Source organism: Medicago sativa, chromosome 1 (genome assembly GCF_051527215.1).
Source record: "Medicago sativa cultivar Bolivia chromosome 1, Bolivia_mono, whole genome shotgun sequence".
NCBI classification, from domain to species: domain Eukaryota; kingdom Viridiplantae; phylum Streptophyta; class Magnoliopsida; order Fabales; family Fabaceae; genus Medicago; species Medicago sativa.
The window spans coordinates 22,554,850-22,561,811 of record NC_140749.1 but is presented as its reverse complement, the minus strand read 5'-3'; positions in this window follow the sequence as shown (position 1 = coordinate 22,561,811).

Genomic DNA, 6,962 nt, shown 5'->3' with positions numbered 1-6,962 from the left:
GCACATAACTACTTTCAGCAGCATCTTCAGTAATAGCATTGATAAACCCAGCACTGTAAAAAGTTCCTGTTGAAACACCAGATGTTGGGGAGAATCCAAGGCCCTCTTTACGCTTGTTTTCCAAAATCTGAATCACTTTGCCCCAGCCAGCAGCTTGCCCTTCTTGAACAGCCTTCTGGGCGTCCTTCAGTGAAGCCATGCTAGCACTAGACCTCCGGGGTTCTGCACCTTCAACAGTTAGGCCTTGAAATGACGTCCCTTCAGCGGATCCTGCTTCAACACAAGAGAAAGATGACACTTGGCTAACCAGATATGCTTCTTCACCATGTACAGTGACAATCTTACCGTTCTTCACAAACTTGAGCTTTTGATGCAAAGTAGAAGTGACTGCCCCAGCGTCGTGAATCCACGGTCTTCCGAGGAGACAGCTGTAAGAAGCATTGATGTCCATGACCTGGAAAGTAATCTGAAATGTCTCAGGACCAATGGTAATTGGCAAGTCTACTTCCCCAAGAACATCCTTGCGAGATCCATCGAAAGCCTTAACCAAGTAGCTGTTTCCCCTCAGAGAGATTCCATGATGGCTCAATTGTCTCAGTGTAGATTCATGCATTACATTCAAAGATGTTCCAGTGTCCACCAGCACATTAGATATCATGTCGGACTTGCAGTGTACCGAGATATGCAGAGCTAAATTGTGGTGTTTCTCTGCTTCGGGGAGTTCATCGTCACCGAACCCCAAGTTATTGCAAGCAGTGATGTTACCCACTATTCCATCGAACTGATCCACAGAGACTTCATGATCAACATAGGCCTGTTCCAGTACTTTCATCAACACCTTCCTGTGAGCTTCTGAGCTCATGAGCAGAGACAAGATGGATATCTTTGACGGAGTTTGCAGCAGCTGGTCAACAATCTTATAGTCACTCTTTTTAATAAGCCTCAGAATTTCATCCAGATTAGACTCTTCAATAGATTGGCCTGATGGGCCAGTGTTCTTGTCAATAGGAGGAGCAATTGGTGGAGTTATTGTGGCAATAGGTGTGACCACCTTCTTTTGAAACAAGGGTGGACGGACTTTTCCACTTCTCAGAGCTGTAATTTCATTAGCAACATTATCCATTGTAGCTGGAGATACCAGAGGCACCTCCACTCCATTCTCGATCATGGTTGCACTGTACTTGTAAGGAATTGCTTTTGTAGAGGCATATGATACCGGACCAGGTAACCTGATCACCAAAGGTTCAACATTCCTTGTTTGGGATGCACTTCTGGTAGGAGAATCATGAAACACTGGCACAATCACACATACATCACTGACGATCAAGTGTTTGTCATCCATCAGACTCTGGATATCATCTTTCACCACACAACAGCCCATAGTATTTTGGAGACATTCTGAACAAGAAGCATGATCGTGATTGAACAAAGAAGCTCGGCAAAGTTTGACATGTAATGGTACCAAGGGAGTAACGACATTGCGGACATCCAACATGGGATCCCCTTGAGGAACGGGGACTCTTTCGAAAGCCTCGATCATGTTAACAGCGGCATGGTTTGGAAGTGGATTGTCAAGAACATGAGGAACACTATTCTCAAAGGTCAACCTTCCTTTTTCTATCAGATCTTTCACAATATATTTCAGAGCATAGCAACCTTCAATATCATGGCCTTGAGCACCCTGATGGAATTCACATGTAAGATCATGCCGGAACCTGGGAGGCAAAGGATTAGGCGGAGGTTTGCCTGATCTAGTGACACAGTGCCCCTTAGCAAGTAAAGTTGGGAGCAGCTCAGCATACCGCATAGGTATTGGTGGAAAAGAAGGTCTGGGTCGGGGACCCTGTTGTTGCTGTTGTTGTTGCTGAGCAGGAGGCTGGTGTTGCACTTGTTGAGCAATGGCATTGACGGGCACTGGTGGTTGACCCGGTGGCAGGGGATATTGCTGATAGAATGGCGGGAAGAAAGGATGTTGAGAGTACTGCATGTATTGGTAAGGCAGAGGTAATTGTGTAGCAGCTGCAGATGGATTGCCAGATACCATCCCTACTTCAGATTCTTTCCTCTTATGGTGGCCATTACCGTACTTTTTTGGTGCACTGGCTGAAGATTCACCTTTCTCAAGAACAATGATGCCTTCTCTGACAGCCTCCTCTAGACGAGTTCCCATAGTGACCATGTCGGAGAAGTTGTTTGGAGCAGAGATTATCATTCTTTCCTTATATTCCTTCTTCAGGGTCTTCAGGAATGTCTGTGTTAACTCTTCCTCATCAAGTCGAGGAGAAACACGGGCAGCTGCCCCTCTCCATCTCTGGGCATACTCACGGAAAGTTTCATCTGACTTCTGAGACAAGGACTTAAGGGAGTCCCTATTTGGCTTCAGACGAGTGTTGAACTCATAATGACTTTCAAAAGCAGCAGCGAGTTCCTCAAAAGTATGGATGTTGTCTTTGCTCAAACCAGTGTACCAATCTGCTGCATCATCTGCCAAGCTACTCTGGAAGCAGTGGATCATTAGTGCGTCATTATCTGCGTAGTTTGCCATCTTTCGGACGTACCGGATGACATGGTTGTGTGGACAAGAAGTTCCATTGTATTTGTCAAATTCTGGCTCTTTGAATTTCTTAGGAACCTCAAATCGGGATACCAAGCATAGATCACGAGCTTTAGCAGGAACACCATTGTTTCCCCGGCTAGCCTTGACCTCACGGAGTTCTCCAGCCAACTCCCTTAACTGTCTTTTCATAGCTTCCATTGCGGGATCTTGTCCACGCGGAGGATCGACATCAATCACCTGTTGCATAGTGTGTACAATAGGATCGGTAACAACAGTAGTTACCTGAGGCATAGCAGTGGATACGGGGATCTGTCCTTGACCAGCAAAACTAGAGACACCAGCAGCAGTATTAGGAGAATAGTATGCTGAGAGTCCATAAGGACGCCCATTGGGCATAACAAACCGAGCATCGGTAGCCACAGTAGACAGTGGGATAGATGGAATTGCTTCAGTAGAAACTGGAATAGATGTGGCTGGTTGTTCTTGTGCAGCCATCATGGTAGACATAGCGTCATGAGCCTTAGCCAAGTCTTCTTTCATAGCAGCCAATTCGGCACGGAGCTGAGCATTTTCTTCTTCAAAGTTAGCCATAATTCTTCTCTTGTGAAATCTTGTTTGATGAATTCTATCTGGTTGGTAGACTTTGCGAACACGAGCCACTTTTCAGACTGTTGCGGACAAAACCAGGAGGCAATGAGCACGAGAGAAGTTTTTTGTGACCAATGAATGCATATGATGCATGAAATGTGCTAATGCATATGCAAAAAGACTCTTTTTTGTGTTATCGAAGGGTTTTTAGACAAACTAGAAACTTGTAAACATTACTAAACAACAATTAACAACCAACATATAGTTTTACAAGACGATTCCCTTTGAAATACTAAGCCAAGGGACAGACTTTGAAACGTAAAACAACATAAACAACTGGAAATAACAACAGGAAAAAGAAATCCTCAAGCATAGGAAGTGGAAGCATCATCCTCTGACTCAGACTCATAGCTGCAGTATCGCGCATAGAAGTCACGGGCCCCCTAGCCCTCTTGGAGTCTCTCATAAGCAACCTATCTTTCTCTTCGATCTCTCTCCTAGCCTTAGCTAACTCTTTCTTCAGTGTCAAGACCTCATGAGTCTGCTGCTCGTCCTTTCCATCCAAAGTCATGATCAAGTTCTCAGCCTCATAGTATCTAGCCCTCCACTGATGCTTTTCCCGACTCTCCATAGCTAGATGCTCCTGATACATCTCCTGGGTAGGTGGGAGTAGAGGTAAAGGCATGGTAGGAACAGATGCAGACACATATCTCATAGAGGGGTAAGGCATACCAATCTCCTCAGCTTGGTTTATCACCCACTGTGTATAGGCCTCATGAGCAATACCGGACCTTACACCCATATGCTTCACCTCTTTCTTTCGAAGTTTAGACCAAGCTTCCATGAAATCCTCTCTTATTCCCGTGGGAGCATTGGAGTAGTGGAAGAATTAAGGAGCTGTAGCAAGATTGATGGGCTTATCTTTCATCGGAAAACCAAATTGTCGCAAAGCAAGCTCCGGGTTATAGTTGATTCCACCCCGGGTACCAAGAAGAGGTACATTGAGAAACTTCCCACCACCAAAGATAATTTCCTTGACTCTAGAAGCGGGAGTGAGCCAAACCACTTCATTAGGAGTGAGAGCCATAATCCTCTGTGAAATAGACCAATTCTCCGGATTGTCGTGGAAAGACTTCGGAAGGTGCGAAATAAACCACCTATAGAGGAGAGGTACACAACAAAGAATGTATCCACGACCTTTGCCGGAACGATCGTGAATAGCATGGTATGTGTCAGCTAGCAAAGTAGGAACTGGATTCTTGGAGTGGAAGATCATAATAGCATTCATGTCCACGAAGTCATCAAGATTCGGAAAGAGAATAAGCCCATAGATGAGAAGTGCAAGAATAGCCTCAAGAGTGTCCTGACAAGTGGTATTGAGGTTGGCTTTCCCAAGAAGATACTCTGAAGTGAACCCTCGGATGCGTGCCTTAGTGACAAGATTCTTGGAGACATCGGTGGTATTGAGATAGAGATCCTTAGCAGTAACCAATGGAGGAGGAGCATTCTCAAGTCCCGCGAAAGGCACCCCCTTAGCAATAGGTAGACCCATCAAGGAAGAATAAGCCTCTAGAGTAGGCACCAACTGGAAGTCGGGGAAAGTAAAGCACCGATACTCCTGATCATAGAATTGCACCAGAGTGTGCACAAGCTTCTCATCCACATTAGTCTGGAGAATAGTAAGTAAAGCCCCGTAACGATGTCGGAAACCAGTCGGATCCTCAACTTTGAGTGCCAAACCTCTCAAACTAGCCAAATCCACTTCCTTGAACTTGTAGGACTTAGTCTTCTTCATTCCTACAATGTTTACAAATTCAACTCGTCTAATCCCTTCGATAACAATGCATGGAAAAAGTTTATGCATGTATGCATGTATGCATGAATGCATGATTATGTTCAAGTTCGGAGAAAACATGATGGGTTTGAAGTTCAAAGTCGAGGAGTCATGGGTGGACACGGTGTCCGGTGAATCTAAGGTTTTAGGAGATAGTAACCGGGTTCTAAAAAAGGTTCCCAAGTTGCAACCTCTCCGACGTATATCACGGTGTCACGAGACAAACACTCGCTCCATGATTATCCGTGGAAGGTCTAACTTGAGTGTAGTATCACGTGACGACTAAAACTCGAGACAACACTCGGTTTAGCCTCCGCACTACGTCCTAGAAAAATGGCCATGGTTGGGTTTGGTTATCTACGGTTCATAGCGTCATAGAACAATTAGAAGTAAAGTGCCTAAACGCGACAACACGCGCCGACAACATCACCCCCAAAATGCCTCAGCTATGTGGGATTGATCGCATAATCCAAAACACGAGGCAACCCCCGGAATGAATTGTCGACTATATCCCTCCTAAATCCTAAGTTCACTCAGCCCGGGTGCAGGACTTTTGATATTCTCACCCCACACGTTTGCAAGAAATTAAACATTTATTCACATAGGGAAGCAAGTAAAAGAAACAAGTAAAGAGAGCGCAAGCGTGGAAATAAAGACTAGGCGTAACTCTCGAATCTCCCCAGTGAAGTCGCCAGCTGTTTTATCTTGGTTTTCGGGTGTCAAACATTGATTACATTTGAACCTCTTTAACCGGTGATATCTTATTTTTTCTTGGGAAGGGAAAAAGTAAGCAAAACCCTTGAGAATCGAGGTCCGGGAGTTGTTTTCGCTACGGGAAGGTGTTAGGCACCCATAACGACTATAGTATCCTATAGGAACCGTCTTTAATTTCTACGCGCGCGCTTTATTTTTAAATGCTATTTGAAAAGATGTTTATTAAACCTAAGAGTATTCTAAGTGAAGAATTGGAGGGAGAAGAATGTGTTTGAATTTTTATTTTATTTGAATTGAAGGAATTTTGTTCCTTGCCTACGTACCCGTTTAAGGGATCAAATCCACCGTAGTTCTCTTCCAAAAATGTTTTTTTTTTGTTGGTTGATTTTAAGTTTGAAAATGAATTTTGAAGAATGAGAGAAAGAGGCCTCAAGGGCATGAGATTATGAAAAGAGTGAGGTGGAATTAGTCAATTGCAAAAGAAAGTCTAAGTATGATTAAAGTTCATTGAGATTTTTATTTAAGAAAAGAGAAGGAAAATTCAATGGGATTTTAAATCCCAAGGTTTATTTGGAAAAAGATTTGAGTGATGTTGGTTCATATTATTTTTTTTGGAAAATGATTTTTCTAAGTGTAAATCCTAGGCATTCATCTAAACATACAATCCTAAACATACATCTAAACATGCATATTCTAGCTATATACCTAAAGTGATGTGTGTGCATGTGTCGGTGCTCATGTCGGTGTACATCATTAGAGTCCATTGTCCTTATTACATCATACCCTAGATACATGCTATGGTCTTGCAAGAATTTTAAAAGCATAAAGGCAAAGTACAAGAGTTCCTAAATGTTTACATTCTAAGCCTTGGTGAAAATTAAATTGCAAGAAAAATAGAGATGAATATGGGATGAAATGGGAATGCTTATGAAATGTATGAGAGATGAAATGAAATGGTTAGTAACACATGGTAATATCAAAAGAAATAGAGCAAGAGAAACACTATAACACAAAGCATAGGAAACAACCCAAAATAAAGGCAAAAATGAATGCAAAACATGACTAAAATTTGCTCATAAAGTGCAAGACCTATGTGACCTATAATTCTCACATTCCAACACACTCTTAAAGGTTTAGAATCAGATTTTAGAATGGGAATTAAGGCAACATGATTAACTTGACATTTTTTAAAGCAAACTCAAGCATAGTTGCATTATTTATTTACACAAGTAACTTGTAAGCTAAGTAACTAATCAATATTCACACTCA